Here is a 20411-nt window from a genome sequence, read left to right on the forward strand (position 1 = left end):
CTACTTGGTTTTTTTTTTTTTGATGTTGATATGTTGATTTCATTTATTAAGGCAGTGTGTTAATTATTTGGTTGATTCAAAGAGGACATGTACTTGCAGGGAACAAGGAGTTGGAATCAAGGATTTCATGTTGAATTTGTTCTGTGTCTGTCTGTGTTACTCATTAGCACATCAGAGTCTGATTGATAAAGTATTGCAAATTTACATATTCCACCTGGTCTTTTATTCACTCACCAAACTAATTGAACAACTGTTAGGTTACATCCGAGATTTGTATGTTGAAGATAAAATGTTTAAAAAACAGTTTTGATTGCTGTCATCAGGCAGCATACATCTAATAGTCTCCAATTTACAGCTGGTTTACTTGGAGTTCAAAATTGACCGTTCACAAGGCTGACGTGCGGATACTTTTTTGGACCTCCAGTTTAGGACTCTCCAATTAAGCTCTGACTATGCACTATACCACAGTCTAGTCCTCACGAAAAACTTTTACCCATATTCATCAGGTGAATTACTTATCTCTAAAGCTTATATCCACAATATGTAGTTTTGAGAATCACCTGAATGCTTTAAGAAAATGCTAAGTTCCATGGAGGTTGTGATTCTGTACTAACCTACTTCATTTTAAATTGATTATTATTGTTGTTATTACTATTTTGGTGCTGAGGATTGAACCCAGAGACCCACACATGATAAGAACTCATTGTATCTCTGGGTTAGACTATCTTAGATGAAAAAGTTAGGTTTCAGATAAAATGACCTCTTCATACCCTAGGGCTTAGATGGTATAAAATAGGAAAGAGAGTGTTTGTGGGTGAGTGCTGGGGAATAAGAGAGAAAGGAAAGATCCTTGTGAGCACAGAAGAGTATGCACAAAGGTCTTGAATAAAGAACAAATGAGATATGTTTGGAGAACCAAAGTTCCTACGTGCTGAATCAGGAGAGTAAGCTGGAGAATGTTGCCATGAAGAGTCTTGTAAGTCATGATCAAGATTTGTAGACTTTATTATCCTGAGGACAATCAGCAGCTATCTAAGGCAAAGATTCTGAAACTTTCTTGGATCATAGCACCTTTAGGTCAAGAGATTTACCTAAAAGCTCCTTTTACTTACTAGTAGTTAGATTCAAATAGCTTATGTGATCTAATAGCTTAGGATTTTAAAAAAAATAATAATCTATACAAGTAGAGAGAAAACATATTTTATTTTTATTGTTAAATAGTACAATAATTTATTAATTATACATGTTTTCCTATTTGGCACTACAGAGTTTCTCAAACCTTAGAATCAGGTTGGACACTTCCACCCTTGTTTCCTATTCCACAAGGATCACCTGTCATATTGGCTTTCTCGTTACAGCAATCACAGGAAACCCAGCTTCATAAATTTATGACATCACTGGAAACATGGTGTAATCCAATGTTGCTTTCCTTGAAAGTTAAAAACAGATCAAGAACTCTCATGAGTTTGAAAGGAGACACAGGGCACCTTAGTATACATTTTGAAAACTGTGACTTTTAAGAGTTTTCAGTGGGAGATTCATATGAACAGACTGTGTTTTAAAGAAACCACTCTGGTCTTTGGGTTGAATAAAAGCAAAAATGGAACTAGGGGCGATGTCCAGAAGCTCTTGCTAGGACTCAGCAAGGTAAAATCATGGTGACATAGTCTTCCTAGGGTAGTGCTAATGAAGATGGCGGATAGGTGAAGTTCAGAAACATTTAAGAGGAAAGTCAATAAAACGCAAGGTTTGGAGGTATAACAAAATGCAGGACAAATGCAGAATTTGGACACAGATGATTCATTTTGGATGTATTATTTTTGAAATATATATTGATAATGAGTTCTGTCTGACCCAGGTGTAAATATTCATTCTCTTGTTCCTTTACATTGCAAATAATTTTTCTAATCCTTTGTGGTGAAAATTATCTGTAACTCTTGTTTCCCCAGACCTCTGCCCCAGGATAAATTGAGATTCATGTGATACACAGAGAAGTCTCTGGGTTGTGTCTAGTTGTAGCAAGTTCAACACCCTGAAATGGAGGAATGGCCCCTTTTCTTCATGTCTTTCATTCCAGAGTCACAAACAACTCAGTTAAGATTGTAGAACAGGACAAAGAGTCTTAGGGGCTACATAGCTCTATCACCACCTGGCCTCATGAATCTCAGATGGGTACCTGAACATCAACTTCTGTTAGTATTGTCTTTTGCCTCCTTGTTGAGCTGGAGCTCTTGCTAAAATATCCTTCCCTCTGTTTGTGGGGATGCAGACGTCCATCTGTTCCATGGACAGTTGCCATTTTGTCTCTGAGTGCAGAAATTCTTTCAACCAGCAGTGGTCAACTTGGACTTTAATACCAGTTCTTTGGATCCCTGAGAGTTGCTTTTGGTCCTCTGGGTGATTGCTTCCTCCATCAGGTCTCCTAAGAAACAATGAGGTCATTACTGAGAACTCTGTGCTATGTCCTTGTAACAAGAGAAATACCACTTTAGAAATTCTGACCATGACCCAGGCCACTGGCAGGACCATGATCCATGAAATTGTCCTACTTCAAGGACAAGTGACTGCCTTCCTAGGATTCATATCTATGCATGAGGAAATGGATATCTTACCTTGTTTGTGAAAATGTACTAGGTCTGAGTATAGTGTCCTAATTGTAAATCCCCAAGTCCTCTTCATGGCTGTATCCAGAAGGTCTGAGGGTCTGTCTCAGGTTTTCATGAGCCCCATGATAGGAAGGCAATGACATGTTGACCTGGTGAACATACAATCCCTAATTCATCCACATACTCTTCCTGAAAATTTAAGGAAAGTATGAGTTCACTTCCCCTGCCTTAGAAGTGAGATCACCCAAGCCTATGTTAAATGCATTCCCCAGAATATCTATTTCTCTGCTTATTCATGTGAAGGGTCTTATTTTCTTTGGAGATTCAGGGCTAGGAGTTGGAACCTCACAAACTCAACTATCTTCAAAGGAGTGAAACATCTAGGGTTTACTACTGTCTACCTCAAAGGCCAAATAACTCTAAATGGAACAGGTTCCTGGCATTTACCCTAAACCCACAGTGCTCATATAAACTGGACCTCTACAATTAACGTGGGTATGTCGTGTGAGGAAGTTGTGGGACAGACACTGTATTCAAAACCAGTGTAGGAACGACAGTCTAATTGTGTGTTGGGTTTTGCAAATGTCCACTTCTGGTCAGACACAGCCCCGTTGAGAGACTCTTGGCTTTGAAATCTAAGGAATCTGAAATGGTATTTTTGGAATGGAAGCAACCAACGGATCAGCATTTGTGAGGTGCTGGCAAGATGACTTCAAGCTGTAAAGCCGGGCCTTGACAGACGGATTTAGCACCATTAGCAGTGGCTTGTTGAAAAACAAAAATGACTTCAAAACTCTTCCCTCTCAACCAGAATGTTACATTCATCCCTTCGTTAAAACATCCGTTATTTGCTGACTTGTTTTCTGTTGCCCCCACCCCCGACCCCCCAGCCTCTCACTCTTTTGTGTCGGAGCTAATGTTCCCAGCGTCTACACTGTGTAGGCCCTGATTATTTGTGAGACAGAGTGAGTTAATGCAGATTTGCAAGCTGTTCCCATTTGTTAAATGTCAGAAAAACACATGCAAGTCACTGGCTTTAGCACTTAGCTGCCAGCTGGCTCTTCTGGAGGCAGGGGACAAATGACAGTCTATCACACAGCATGCTTTCAAAGAAAGAGGGGACCTATTCCAGAACCGCAGCATCAGAGCCGCTTTTAACAACATAAGCAAAATAAGAAGCCAACATCAGTTTTTTTTTCCTCCCTTATTTCTCCCCCTGTTGTTGAATGAATGGCAGCACAACATTTGGGAGCTTTTTAAAGCCTTGGGAATATGGATTCCACTGCCCACCATCTGAGAGAGAGATGGGATAATGGGAGCTTCCCCGAGAGCTGCACATTCTCTGGCGAGCCGTGATGGAGACACCCTTCGAGCCTTGGGGGAGAGGGTGCGCCCCTCCCCACCCCATCCTTCAGGTGGCTTTAGCTCCTTCCTTCCCACTGCCAACCTCTCTGCAGGTATCTGGAATAAAGTTGAATTCCGCCCTCCCACCCCCATTTGCAGTTCTATCTGAGTCCTAGATTCTACTATTTAGAGCCTTTCACCCCACCTCCCTAAGATGATTTAAAAAAATAATGAGTAAGAAATCATGTAAATAATGTACAAAAACTTCCTTAATTCATCCACACATTCATCCAGCAGTTATTTACTGAATATCTAGAATATATTGGGTACTGTGGAGGCCAAAAAGAAATAGGACATATGGATTGTTTTCAAAGGCAAGATCTAAGAGGATTATTGGTGATTTTTTTTTTTTAAAGGAATCAATCCTACCTGAAAGTACAAATAGGTGCAAATGGTGACAGGAGGAGAGCAAAGGCCTGATTCTCTGATATGGGAGGAAAACTTCACGAAATGAGTGGATAGTGAGTGCACGAGGCTTAAAAGGACAGGAAAGATTTCAATAGCCAGAAAGAAACAAGATGGGCATGTGATGTGGGGTGATTCCATAGAAGGACCTGAATCTGTGGAGGTGGGAGAAGGTTCTAGCTGTGAAGACCAGCCTATTTAGAGCAGAAAGTTAGTTACAACACAGTGGGAGAAAATGAAAAACTAAGTTGAAGTCAGGGTCAGGAAAGTGACCTTTTAATGGAGTTTGAATCAAAGAGTGCCATTTCAGAACAGTGTTTCAGATGATTTTTATACACTTAGCCATGTGCGATCCAATTCATTGCTCTGATATACCTAAGTGATTTATGCATAGGAGTAAATAAGGCATTCTGCATGCTAAGCCCGAAGAGAGCATATTACAGAGAACAATTGCATGGTTAGATTAGTGCATTTTCCTTAGAGATTCAATGTGGTTCTTATTGCAAGCAGGGTTTTCTGCTAAATCCACCATCTCCTTCCTTCTAACAGAGATGCTTTTCTTGTGAAATTTTGTCAGCATTTTGTTAATTCCTCATCGCTGCTTCCAGATCATTACCCTTCCACTATTCTGGAAAATTCTCCTACAGGTTCAGGCAACTGTGCCTACCCTTTACTGCCTTCTCATTTAGGACTCTGGTGGTGGCCTCACTTTCTTTATCTCACTAAGGTCCTAGGCTACTTCAATATTCATGCAGAGATATTCAATATTCATGAACCTAAGCTAAGGGTGTCAAAAACTTGTTCTAGTCCTATGTCTTTACTTTTACTATCTCAGTGCATACATTTCGCATTGACTATGACACTTTCTTCCATTCAGCCTCTGTGGATGCTTAGGATCCTTGTCAACATAACATGTCATGAGGGCCAAACATATTTGACCTTCCTGTTCTAGCTTAAAACTTATAACAACATTTATCCTTTGTTATAGTCTCATAAATTCCCCATCACACCACAGGTTTTTGGTTTCCCTTAAGTCAATCAAAATATTAAATGGTCTCTGTGGTCTCTGAACTTGGGATGGACTTCCGATTCTCTCCATTCTCCAGGTTACAGCCCAGCCTGATTTTTGCCTCCTTATCTAGCCCATGATCCTTATATCTGCAAAGGTAAGGCCAGCTGCAACCTTCACAAAACTCTAATGGTCCAAGGATCACTTTATAATGTCTACAAAACCTTTACTCTCATAGCAGGTGACCTTGATTTTTACTTTCTGATAAATTTATATCTTCACCCCAGCTCCTTTCCTTTCCTGAGAAGCAAGATAATCCCTCCAGAGCCCCTCTAACCCATCCCCACCCCCCATCTTGCTCCTAAGATATTGTCCTTTTCTGTTTCTCTTCTCATTTTTAATTTCTCCTTCTTTATTTTTTTCTTCCTTATGCTATAAATGTTTTCAAACCTCTCATTTCTTAAAAAAAAAACAAAACCCATCAAAACAACCAGGTGTACTCTGGAAATCATCTTCTTTCTCTCCTTTGTATGAGAGCCAAGCATCTCGACCTCACTTTCAGGCTCTAACTCACTATCTTCTGATTTTCATCCCTGCCTGTCACTTCAACATCCCTAGCAGAGCATGAAGGACCATCTAAGACTCAACCCTGCAGACTTTTCAAGCTTCAACTTATTTTATTTCTCAGAAATGTTTAACCTTATTGAATATGACAAGATTTCATCAATTTCCTTATAAAGCCCCACTGACGATTATGGGCTTGGACTGTGCAGGGTAACAGGAATGACTTGCAAAATATGCTTTGGTGTCAGGATAGGCTTTACAAAAACATTTTTAAAAACTACTTCTCAGGCTTGTCTGAGATGCTAATATATTGCTTCTTCCCAAGATGTTGGCATAACTGTCATAGCAGGTGCTTAGTAAGTCTTGGCTGAATAAATCAAGGAGGTCAGCAGAGAATCTAAATAATAGATAAACTCTTTGGACTCTTGCCTTCATAATGTTCACTGTGGAGGTTTCCAGAGAGGATGAATACTGAATTTGGGGTGGTGGGAATGGAACCTGGTATTGGGAAAAAGGAAGAATATGTGACGCAGACTATAGTTTTGGCAATATATCCAACTCTTGTTGAACTAGTGGAGTAAGACTTACTCCACTAGTTGGAGGGCATGTCTCATGTGACATTGCTTTTATCTCTCTTCCTTCTCAATCTTTGATGGTTCTTCCTCTTCTACTTGCTCTTTAAATGTTATAATAATGAACACAGTAACCTTGATGACAAACTTATTCTTTGGTTTGCTGTGTTATTAGTCGTCATAACATTAATCTATTGAAAAAATGTTGAGTGTTTACCACATACCTACCGTTGACTTTGATTTTGTTATGTAAAAATGGAAAGCTAGTCCCTGTTTAAGTAAGTTCATGCACAAAAACATACATGCCACTGTGACACAGATAATTTGATGCCTAGAACATAGCAGATACTCAGTCAATTTCTATTAACTAACCTAATAAAATCATGGAGTTATTGGAAATTGTAAAACTGGCTTCCATTCCTCATTCTAATCCCTACCCCTACTGCAGGACTGCAGGACCCTTTCTCTCTAGCTACGTGTATCTGTGCATAAGTATGGACTTCAAATGAATAGATGAAAATGGCATTTATATAAAGAGGTATTCTAGGCTTTTTCATGTAGTCAGACACAGTCAATCCTTTGCTCTTCCCTAGCCAGCATTGAGAAGGTGGTTCAAATGATTCCACCTTCTCAATATTCTTTCCAGCCCTGTGAATCAGGAGACTGAGGCAGGAGGATTGCAAGTTTGAGGTCAGCCAGCCTCAGCAATTTAGTGAGGGCCTAAGCAAATTAGTGAGAACCTGTCTCAAAAAAATAAAAAGGGCTGAGGATGTGACACAGTGGTTAAGTGCTCCTGGGTTCAATTCCTGGTAACAAAAAGAAGAAGAAGAAGGGAAAGAGGAGGAGCAGGAGGAGGAGGAGGAATTATTCCTTTCAGTTGTCCAAGATACAGAAAAAATTCCATATCCGAAAAGAATCTTGTATTAATGCATTCAGCAAGAAAAGAAGGTCAGAAGAAAACAGTATAAATGGCCTTGGTGATCTCAGTTTGCAGATATTCTCTCTCTGCTTTTATCTACTTCTATACCTACACCACGTACAAATCAATACCCACATATATCTATTCCTGTTAATGTTGCTTACAAAATTTGTCTTCATAAATTACCATAAATCCCTCACCACTACTTCCAAAGAATAAGAATGGGTAGGCAACTAACTCCCTGGACATTTGAAATGTTTTCCATCATTTATGTAAACACAAAAGAGCTTTCTGGATGCAGCAGAAGAAATCATTATTATATATATTTTTTTCTGTGTCATGCAGGTCATGATAAAATTATGGTAAAGAACTGCAAGAAGTGGGCCAAAAAACACAGCACAACACAACACAACAACAACAACAACAATAAAAATTCATGATGGTGTGAAGAAGAAAACAGAATATCTAATGGAATTATTTTCCAGAGATAAGAGACCTGGAGAGGAGAAAAATTACAATCTATACCTAGAGTCAATTCTATTGGTCTTTGTAACAGGATTATGTCATCCTGAAAAATGTTTGGTAGATGCCCTGGATACTCAAGTCTGCAGACAAGTCAGAATGCATTTGTGGCTCTGGTGCCAATAGGCTTTTTTTCTGTGCCGGTGTCCATATTTTTTTCCCAGAGGAAAAGAGAGTCCACAGAGAAACTTTTACAAGTGAGACTGATTTGTGATAGTGTTCAGTGATGGTGGCAATGATGTTTGTTTGCTCAGCGCTTTATTCTTTTCAAAGCTTATTCAAAAACATTGCCTCTCTTTTAGAATATCCATTGCATTCCATGTTTGTTTATTAAGAATATTCTTGTATTTGTGTCTTATTTCCCACTTTTTATCTTATGCATAGGCTCTGCTTTATCCAAAATTGGTCTTTGACCCTTGAAATTGACTTGTCCTTTCCAGCCTTTTTCTTTTTTTTTACCCTCTTGCTGGCAATATCCTCTCTTCTCCTTTGTATCTTCCAAAATTCTTAAAATTATAGTTTACGCTCCACCTTCTTTGGAAAGTCTTGAACTTCTATCCTGAGTGCTCCTAACTCTCATTATCTCTAGATCTCACTTGGTAGGTGTCTCTATATATTAGTCATAGCTGGAAGAGAACTAACTAATAGAAACACAACTCCAACTATCTTAAACAAGAAAATGATATATATATATATATATATATATATATATATATATATATATATATCTCCATTGATTGTTTCATAAATATAGCCATGGTTTTGGGAGTGGAGTGAGAGTTCTGGGGAGAATTTGGAAATGATTCTCTGCAAGTCTAATCCCTTTATTGAGAAGTAGTTCTGTGTGTACTTTCTGATGCTCTATTATCTCCACAAGAGAAAACATGGTGGAAGACATAGAATAGATAACTATAACTTCAGAAGCAGATGAATTTAGTGGTTGTTATCATTTGGATCTGGAATGTCCCCCAAAGACTCATGCACTGAAAGTTTGATGCCCAATGCAGCAAGATTCAGAGGTAGGGATTTGGGGAAGTAATGGGATCATGAGGACTCTGACCTTAGTAGATTAATGCATTGAGGGATTCATAGCTCATGGAATGATTGGGAGATGATGAAAATTGTAGGAGGTGCAACCGAGTTACAGGGACTAGGTCTTTGCGGGTGTACCCTTGGGACTATATTGGTACTTGCTTCCTCTTTTATCTCTGCTTCCCAGAGGCCAAGAGGTGAGCAGCTTTTCTCTGCCACTCTGCCACCACGATGCTCTGCATCACCTCAGGCCCAAAGCAATGGAACCTGCTAACCCAGGAACTGTAAGCCAAAATAAATTTTCCTCCTTCAAGATGATCTTTCCAGGTATTTTCTCCCAGTGACAAAAAGCTGACCAAGACAATGATTTAATGATATTGTCAGGGATCTTGAATTTTTATCACTTTCTTACTCTGGCTTCTTTCTCTGCCAGACTCTCCAAGTTATCATTGAGCAAGTTATGATTGGCAGTCTCAGACCCTTATTCTCCCAGGTTAGTATACATTCTGATGATCATGGGGAATCTTCCCAGAAACCACTAGTGTAAAAGTACTGGGAAGAATCCTAATTTTCCAAACCTGGATCACTTCTGCATCAACTGTTCTAGTCAGGAGTACAGGTGACTGTGGGGTCAGTGCCATCTGAACCACAGAGAGAATGCTCTCTGTTGGAGCAGAAGAATGAAGGCAGGCAGGTGAGAACAAAGCATATCCATGATGCTTAGTAGTATAAAGTTGTCATGTGTTTCACAGCTTCCCTCTACCAAGAATGCAAAATTATACCGTTTGGGAGTCTGTCTCAAATGCCTTTGATTCCCTGATTATTTCTTATACATAAGGGGTGTTAAAAATATGTCAAGGTGCTTTTGGAGTAATCATGTAATATGTCTGCAGATGCTTATTAAGGATTGTTAGGGACTGGTTTTATAGGGATCAAAGTATGGACTGTTATCTTCACTAAGGCCACTTACTGGTACTTTCTTTTAGGCCATACATTATTCCTATACCTCCATTGGCTGTTTCATAAATATAGCCATGGGTTTGGGAGTGGAGTGAGAGTTCTGGGGAGAATTTGGAAGTGGTTCCCTGCAAGTCTAATCCCTTTGTTGAGAAGCAGTTCTGTGTGTACATTCGGATGCTGTATTATCTCCACAAGAGAAAACATGATTAATAGTACCACATAAGATGTGACTCTAAGATGGCTGGGGAAAAAAGCCAATTTTCTATTCAGCATTTGGACCCCCCTGAAAGTGAGTTGTATTGTAAATTCGAGAGAGTCTTGTATAAATCTGCTAAAATTTCTATTGGAATAGATGACCTATTTAGTCTATTACATCTCTAGTTTCTACAATTCCGAGATTCCTTGGGGCGTGTGCAGAATGGAGCAATCGAAGAACAGCAAATTTCACAGTATGGTCCACCATCTGTATAGGAAAAGCAAGAAAACTGATGGGATTTCTCTCCCTGGCAGATATTTATTTCTCAAGTGCCTTTAAAACAGGAGGTCTGAAAAATTCTTCATGAGTGGTTAAAACATGAAGATTGATTTACAAATGTATATTTACTAGGCAGAAATATTTCACGATGTGTCTAAAATTTCCATTAAAAATCTAACCAAATATTTCTAGCTCTCCCTAGACTCCTTTGCTCCTACAATTTTAATAAATCAAGGAACATTTGTAAGTGCTAAATGTTAAATGGTTATTCACAGTTAATTTTTAATCAACTAACAACAGTTATGTGTTAATTGAATGCCATTAACAAACCATAACTTGATGCATTAGTTCTTTTTGTAATGCAAAGAAACTTTTCCCTAAAGCTTTTATATATTGTCTGATTTCCTTCTAAATAGAACATCAATATCTATAAGTCTATAAATTTAACAAATGTGTTTGTTGACACTAGGTATGTATCTCTATATGTGTGTCTCTGTACCCACTTAAAACAAATCAGAATGTGCTGAAGTACTGAAAATGAAAGAGCAATACAAATAAAGTCCCATAAATGAAATTAGGTAAGCACTAACCAAAAGAGAAGGCAATTTGACATTTGGGAATTATAATGTAACTCCTACTTTTTTACTTTGATTTTCTGAGTTTTGCTTAATATTTCTGTGGCTTTTATTTTCTAGAATTGCTTTTGAAAACACTGCAAGATTGATTTTGATAGGTGATATTTCTTCATTATAGACTGAAAAAGAAAATTAACTCAACTCGAACGAGTAATACAAAGCTAATATGTATCATTACTCTAATGTATTTCTGAAATTGTAGCATTGTTTTGTGGTCAAAAGAAGGTAGAGCCTGGGCCATAGTAGGCAAACCATCATAGCTCCAGTGGAATAGACTGAGCAAGGTCCAGTGGGAGATGAGGAAATGATGCTGGGGTGTCCATGCCTGGTGGCCTAATGGCCTTGGAAATCTTGTTCTTTATCCACTTTTCAGGCATCAAGTGATGTGAGAAAATCTAAAAGGGTTTTAAAGCCTTGATCTGTTTCCCTAAAGTAGCAGAGTTAATTGGATCCACATTTAAGGCCTTGTTTCATCACTTAACATGTGAGTGACTTGAGCAAATCATGTAACCATCTTTAGGTGGGAGAATTTCTACTTGCTTACTGGGGGTTATGAGAACCAAATGAGGTAAAGGTTTTTAAAAATCCTACACAGAGCTACACAAATATTAGTTATCATTATGGAAATGTGCCCAGTGTGCCTGGTGGAAGCCCTCTAACATTGGTGCTGGACATAGAACTAAATGTTTTTTTTTGTTGTTGTTTTGCAAAGACTTTAAACTCTGGGAAAATAAGACCTATATAAAATTAAAAGTCAAGATCTAGGCACATTTCCACATGTGAGGCTATAAACACCCTCAGTGTGTATTACCTTTCAAATAGTGAAACATTAGTACATGGGATGGGAGTCAGCCCAGCCTTTTTAGGAGACAGAATTCAATGGTATTAATTAATTAATTAATTTGTTCTAATTCCTTATACATAGAATTCAATAGTATTTAGATGAACAGAATACTTCCCATGCTTTCAGGAAGAACTACCAAAAAACTTTTTCTAAATATCTGATCGGTTAGAACTCTTTCATATGTCATAATCCTAACAGGATTAAATACCTTTTGATAGAACCAGTATATCTTCTAATTACAGCATAAAAACACAAGGTGCAAAGCATTATATTTTCCTTTAAACATGCTTTAAAGATCTTACACCTGGCTACAACAAGTCTATTTATAAGGCTAATGGATGACTACTCTGGGTCAATAAAAAATTAATTGGTAATAACTGAGTTGATTTCAAATTTATTATAAGGATATTCCAAAGGATCAAATTAGCAACATTCAGTTTTAGTGTGAATTGTTCCTGTTGCCTTAATTAATCTCATCCCAATTCTTCGTAATGAGGACTTGAGGTTTTCTGTGTATCTTTAGAACTGATCAGAGGGCAGGGTAAGAGTCAAGGCTGGCTTTATGGACGCTTGCAGTGTCCCAGTCTCAGAAAGTCTCCATATTTAATGTTCTCTACATTATTAATTTTATCTTTGAACTGTGTCTTATAAGTCAGTCCCATGGGACAATGGAGCATGTGGATAACCTGAGGAAATAAATGGAGGAAAAGAAAAGGCTGTGTAGTTTAGGACCTTTCAATAGTTCATTTTGGTCTAAGTTGGCCAATGACTGTATTGCAGAGCAGCCCTGAGACAGGATGCATTGTAGTGAGGTTTTCTGAAGACACAATGCTTTAAATTTTAGTGTTTTGAAAGCCGTTTTCTACTGGAGAGAAATTTAGACACTCTGATAAGCAAATGTTAGGGAAATTATAAAATATAAGAGCACTATTTTTAATTGCAAGGACTTCGAAATTTTTATTTTTATGCATTAGAGTTATGCACAATAGTGGGGATTCATTTTGATATATTCTTAAATGCAAATCGGTTTTTCCTTTTCAAACCCCAGGATTATCTTTTCCCCTCCCTCCTCCCTCCCATGACCCCCTTCTTCTACTCTATTGGTCTTTCTTATATTTATTTCTCTATTTTTAACTGATGAATTATAGTTATATAAAAAACTGGACTTCATTGTTGTATGTTCATGCACGCACCTAGTGTAATTTGGTCTATTTCACCCCCCAGTTCTTCCCCTTTCAAGAGTACTTTTTTGTTCATATAAATTGGACACTCCAACCATCTGCCAAAGTGCAGATGTGCCACTGACTTTTATAGAAAAATAAGAGACTTCTAGAAAGAGACATTCTCCTTAGCCATGTTTACCATGGGCACTGGGACCTTTTATATTCGGTCTAACTCTATTATGCCCATAGACTGCGTTTTTCCTATGTCAGCTAGCACTTGGGGTGGGTGTCTTCTGAGAGGCCATCGTATGGCCAGGGAAAGACACATCTGCAAGGCTAGGGACCTGGCTGTGTGACCCTGGATCATTGTTTTGCTTCAGTTCTCTCAGCCATAAAATACACTTGTCTCTCTCAAGACTGGAGTCCTTGGCATCCAAATTTGTGACATATGATGTAGTGGGGTTCATGAGTTTTGGTAGATTTAATGTCCCAGAATCTCGGTTTCACCATAAAGAGGGTTGGTTGTGTGATCGTTTGGGATTCTTCCAGCAATATCCTTGTATTTATTTGAAGGCAGTAATTACTTGCCTTTCAGTTTCCCTTGGTTTTATCATTTGGGGAATAATTTTATGGATTAAAAAAGCCCAAATCTTTGTTCCTTTCTTTAATATGTTTATGAAAATATTTTTTGATCAGGTAGTTTTTGAGTTACTAATTATTAAGCGAAGAATGAAATATTCAGGCCTCCCAAACCTACCAACATCTCTTTAAATTGCTTTTTTCTTCCTCACAGCTAGATCTACATCTGTAAACGCCTAAGTCCTGCTGCCAGCCAATCTTGCCGACAGCTACTTGATTCTGGGGGCGCCTTCTATAAAACTGGTTATAGCATCTCTCTGCCCCATGGTGGAAAAAAATAATGTAGTGTGATATGGTAAAGCACTGATTGAATACGCGGAATAGGAGTGTCTGTCATCAGATTAGAGGGGGCAAAAAAGACGGGCTTTCTTCTTTCTCTGGGGTGAGGAGGGTCTGAGAATTGCTGAGATATTCATTGAGATATGTTCCCTGGTATTTTCTGTGAAATCATTTTGTTATCAAAGCTTTGCCCCCTTTCAGCTGCCAGTGAACATTTCCAGCCCCCAAGTAGTGTGTGTGCATTGTGTGATAGTGGAGAATGGGAAAATGAAAAAGGATTAGTATTTGCTCATTCATTCACTGATAATTTCTATTTATGTTAATTGAGCACCTAGCCTCTTGCTAAGTGTCTGGCACCCAGTGGGTGTTGAATTAAACTACCTAATGTTGAAAACAAAGGTTTCTAATCCAATGAAATAAAGTATAAACAAAATGAAAATTTTATTTTTGAGTGAAATGGATTGGAATTGGGGTTCTGTGGATAGGAAAGCAAGGGCCTAGTCAACTCTTCTCATGGAGAATGTAATCCCATTGATGAAATGGGATTTGCACAAAAATAGTGACATTGTGAGGAAATCATTAAAATGATGACAAGAAAGCTGTTTTAAGATGGATGGTACATGGGGCTGGGGTTGTGGCTCGCCTAGTACATGTGGGGGGTGGGTTAGATACTCAGCACCACATAAAAATAAATAAACAAAATGAAGGTATTATGTCCAACTATAACTAAAACAAAATATTAAAAAGAAAAAAGATGCATGATTCAGAGTTGACTGGCTTCCTTTGTTATTCCATAGAGAGGGAGCTGCCTACCAGTCTTTAAGGGAAAGTGGGCAGGGAAAAGTACACTTGAAAGAAGGATATATTTTAGAATATTTGAGTATCTATAATATGTCAAACCCTTAAAATGTTAAGTCCTAAGCATGTAACAATAAGATGTAGGACATGAAAAAACTTAGAATTTACATGAATGGTTCTCAAAATTTTATAGCTTGAAATTTACCATGGGTGACAATACAGATTTGCTGGCCTCTCCCAGAGAGCGTCATCTTCAGCAAGTCTGGAGTAGAACATAGGAAGCCATGCTTTGACAATCACCTGGCGTGACTGAGGGCATGTTGTCTAAGGATCGTGTCTTGGGAGACACTGATATATAGCAGTATGGCAGTACTCAATGTGTGGCCTCCAGACACAGAGGCATCTGGGAACTTGGAAATTATGGACATTTGCCTTAGATCTACTGAATCACAGTCTATGAGAGTGGCCCAGCAATTTGTAATTCTGATGCTTGATGAAGTCTGATGAGTAGGCCTAGGAGATGTCATAGAATTGGAGATGAATTTTGCCTCCTTCACAATTCTTCTGGGTTGATCAATGAATAATAATTATGTTTTGGATATGTGTTTACACTATGTAGTTCAGTCCAAAGACAAAGGGTGGTATAAAACATCCACTAATCATTCTTTGTGTGAAATTAAGACCCAGAGAAATGAGCTGGGTGCCATGGCGCATGCTTATAATCCCAGCGGCTAAGGAGGCTGAGACATGAGGATCCTGAGTACAAAGCCAGCCTCGGCAATGGCGAGGCACTAAGCTACTCAGTCAGACCCTGTCTCTAAATAAAATCCAAAATAGGGTTGGGGATGTGGCTCAGTGGTCTAGTGCACCTGAGTGCAATCCTTGGTACCAAACAACAACAACAACAATAACAACAACAAAACCCAAAGAAAAATGGTCTAGATTAAAGAAAATTAGCTTAGTTGGAAAGAGCTTCATAAAACCGGGCATGTGTTTGTTCATTGGTACATAGTGGATCAGATTTTAATTAAATCAGAGAACTCAGTCATCAAGGAAGTCCTTGTTCCAGTTTTCCATATTTGTACTTTTTCCCCCACCATTGTATGCTTTTTTTGTCACTGACACTATAGAAGGACAGTGTGATGTGGGGCTAAAATACTACAAATATGAATGTCTGGAATTGATGGCCTTCCTAGCTCTGTCACCCCTTGCAACTAACAGTTTCTCTCAGCCTTAGTTTTCTCTTTAATGTATAAATGATGTGTGCCTTATCTACTTCACAGGGTTGTAAAGATGATAATAGGAATAGCTAACATTTATTGAGGACTTACTCTGTGCCAGACACTGTGTTAAGTGCTTTACATGAATTATCTCTTTTAATCTTCCCAAGAATCCTATTATCATTGTTGTACAAATGAGGAAATTGAGGCTTGGTGAGATTAAGAAAATTGCCTGAGGTCACACAGCTGGAAAATGGTAAAGCCAGGATTTAAATTCAAAGTGTCTGATTCAGAACTCAAGCATATAACTGCCATGCTGGACTATAAAGTTTGAAATGAGATGGAATATAAACTGTAGAGTTCAATTTACACTGAGAAAAAGGAAAATGTCCACGTACTTTGTTTGTTCATAGCATCATCCAATATTTTGTGATACGTAGTAGGACCTCAATCAAAAACATTAATGCAACTATATGTTCTTTAACTTTTTTTCCCTAAGTCACAGGCCTTGTCTGATTGTGGTTTTGATATTAAATAACAAACTCTAAATAGGAATAAAATTTTTGAGAAGCATCTGACAGTTCTTACTGAAATACAGGGACTGAGAATATTCATACAATTTCTGCCCAGCTCTTGGTTTCTCCCATCTAGTGTACATCTCTAGAGCAAATGGCATGTGTGATGTGTGGTTCTATCTTCTTATCCTAATTGGAGCTCTTGTGGGTTACTCTTTTACATATAGGTTTTCAAACTGAAAATTAATTATCAGTAAATTGGTTAAACATAAGATACTGATTTCTACATGTACCCAGAACTGTGTTAAGCCCTGTGGGATGTGAAAAAAAATTATATCTTGTAGCTATGGAACTACTCAAGGACTTTATAATCAATTGGACAGGCAGGATGAAGGATAAGGTGTGCAAAATAAAACAATAATGAATAATATAGTCTATAATGGTAGTTTAATAATGACATAATAAAGATTTATAGAGACATAATTACCAGAGGTACTGGAAAGAATTCTGGAAAAAAGCCTATGTAGTATGAGTCTAATAAATGTTTGTTAAGTAAATGAATGAATGGATAGACAGCTTAGAATTGGAATACTTGGACTCTGGTTAAAGCCATTATGACTATTGCTATGATTTAGAAGAAGTTATTTAATCTTTTTGGGCCTGTTTCTCATTTGCAAAATGGATAATATAATGGTAACTCTAGCACCTTCTGAAATGCATGATGCTAACTAAATAAAATAATGGATGTAAAAGTATGCTGTAACTGGAGAATGACATTCAATTGTAAATGTTATTTAATTTTCAAATATTTACAGCATATGAAAATATTTTAAAATCATTGTCTTAAAATGTGCAACTTCAATAAAGGTAAATGAAAAAAATATAAAAATAAAATGAGATTGAGCCTTGTGAACGAATTCAGGCCGATGTGCTCCTTGGCTGACAATAGGCTGAAAGGAGCAATGGTTCCCTACATAGAGCTTGACTCCTGGTGCTTTGTTGGCTGAATCAGACAAGCCAGGCTCAGACCTGTCTCCACATCTAAACTGGACACATTCAGATAGGATCTCAGAATTGGAACTCAGCATCTTTATTTAATGCAAAGTGTAACAGAAACAATAAACCCCTATGGCCAACACCCCTTTTGAATTTTAGAAATTAAATAAAATGCAAAATAAAGCCCCACACACCCCAAACCAGAAACCTACATCAATTTTAATCTTTATATTATAATATAGAATAATTATAATAATTAATATATAATTATAATTATATTTAGATTTATAATTACATTATATATTATTATAATTGGTTTAAAATTAAATAATATAATTTAATAATATATATTTATTATATGATTAGATAATAATTATACAAGTGACTCATGGATTAATTCTTCTTTTCAAGAAGGAAAATTAAAATAGTAAGAAAAAGAGGGCTCTCATCTTCTATTCTAGTTCTTTTCCCCCCTCACCAGAGGGGATCACGATCATGCAAATGATGCATGTATCCTCAGTTCCCATACAGAATTTTGTTTCATATGCCTTTAATTTAGCACCCACATGAATGGCACATGATGTAATTTGTTCTGTCATCTCTCTTTTGCTAACTGATGTGCTTTTGATTTCCAGCTGGTGGAAATATAAATATTTAGCTAATTTCTCTTAAGTAGACAATCACTTATTAAAAATACATTTTAAAACCATGTTGACTTTGTCTTCCCAACAGGCTCATTGCATTTTAGAGGAGAAAGCAGTCAGCACAGCTCCAGGACACATGCCTTCCCCTTTCCAGTAGGACAGGCAGAGCCTGACCGAAAAGGTAAAGAACTACTGAGGATGATCCGTAATCAATATCATGAAACACAATTCAAACAATGGCTTGCTTCTGAGAGTCACTGTTCAGTTGACCTGAAAATAATCTCTTCTCCCTCCCCATGCCCATGCTCTGTCCTCCGCCCCATCGTCCCTCCCCGGAGTCTTTGTGTGCTGAATCCAAATGAGTGGAGTTTGAACTCTAGCTGCTCTCCCAAGAGTATTATTATTCCCCTCCCTTTAAACGGAAGGGTGCTAATTAATGTAGGAAAAGTTATATGCCAAGTTTGCTTTGCCTGTGGTTTCCTTAGATTAAAGGCTACTGGCAACTCCAGCTCTGTCAGAAGAGCCAGCGCTGTATTCTTATCCCCTGAAGGAGGTTTCAGCTCTGCTGACTCAAGAAGACATCAGCTTTTGATTTGGAGTTATTGGATATTGACCCATCACTCACAGCAGAGTTATGGGCCTGCTTTCCCGGACCCAGGGAACTGGGCTCCGGCTTTGCCTACAGCATCCCCCACCCCTCCCTTCAGTTTCTGTTGAACCTCAGCCTGTAAATGTCAATTTCATTTTGTAAAGGCCAGGCAGCTGTCAGTTCTTCCTGGGGATTCAGGGAGAAGGAGCACAGGATGATGCCCTCAGTAACACAGACATTTTATAGTATTTTACTGTGGGCTCTCCAACTTCACCAACTTCCTACATCCTTGTCCTGGTATTGTCAAACCACCTTGTCTTCTCTCACTTTGGAAATTATCAGTGAGCCAGGTCTCCAACTGGAAATATAACCAGTTTTCAACGACTCCAGTATCTGGCAGATCTAATGCGACAAAATGAAGAACATGGTTTGGATACCGCCTCCTCTGTAAGAGACTGCTCTTAAAAACATAATCTTGCTTAAACAGATAATGAGACTGATCAAAAGTGGTAATTCAGATAATCTTCTGACAAGGAAAATCCTTACTCAACTTTCAACTTCACCTTTATGATGAATCCAGTTATTTCTCTCATTCTGATTGTGGCATGATCCCAGTTTGAGATGACATTCCTATCTGTCTGTGCCTACCCATCAGCCATAGTTTAGGCTATGCCAGGAGGAATTTAGATAAATGATAATCAGTCTTTTGGAAAAAAAAAAAATCTTACATTAAGGGTAGAAGAAACTAAGCATGATGACTTTGACCTAGTGGCAAAGCCTCATGTTTGCCTCGTGCATAGAATGATGCTGAGACCACAGGTACAAGACAGGAAAGGTGCTCCTACGGTATCTTGTAACATTGAAGGCCTCAGCAACCATATGAACAGACTTTGACACAGAAAGAAATAGAAACATAGAAGCCTTTCTTCCTTCTCTGGTCACCTTCCCTCTGTCATGCCAAGCACTTAGGCTCTTTAAATAATTCACTGTACCTTTACTGGTACCTGGTGAGAGGTACAGGAAATAGAAGGGCTGCTACAAACACGGTGGCTCCTGAACAACAAAGTGCACAGATTGAAGGATGCACATGATACAATTTGTTCTGTCATGGAAGTACTCAGCAAAAGTGAGCACTGTGGCATGAGTACTGAAATTTTGCTGAAGCTTCCTCAGTGCCTCATGGATGTGTTGGGACCCAGCAGAGAAAAAAAAAAATTAGGGGGGCAGGATAGGTAAGCACTACACAAGTAATGGCACTGCCCCTTGTAGGCAGATACCAGGGAGAAGCAGGTGGCCAATACCACAAGAGATTTATCTGTGGCTTGCAAAGCTATGGGAAGGATCCACACCAGTATCACAACTCGATGAGGCAAGAAAGCCACCTCAAAGAGACAGAGAGCAATGAGGCAGAGGCACAGAGAGAAGCCCCACACAATTCAAGCTGTGGTTTTATCTTCTTCTCGTCTATCCTTCTAAATTTGATTTCAAAATGTAGATTGATTTGGATTTTCTTTGCAATCAAAAGGCTCTTAAATTTTGGCAGATTTGAGGTCAGGTAGGGAATAGTGAAAAGTCCCTAGAGTGAGAATGAAAATTTCCTGTACACTAGTGAGAAGGGGCT

This window comes from Urocitellus parryii, chromosome 13, assembly GCF_045843805.1.
Source record: "Urocitellus parryii isolate mUroPar1 chromosome 13, mUroPar1.hap1, whole genome shotgun sequence".
NCBI lineage: Eukaryota > Metazoa > Chordata > Mammalia > Rodentia > Sciuridae > Urocitellus > Urocitellus parryii.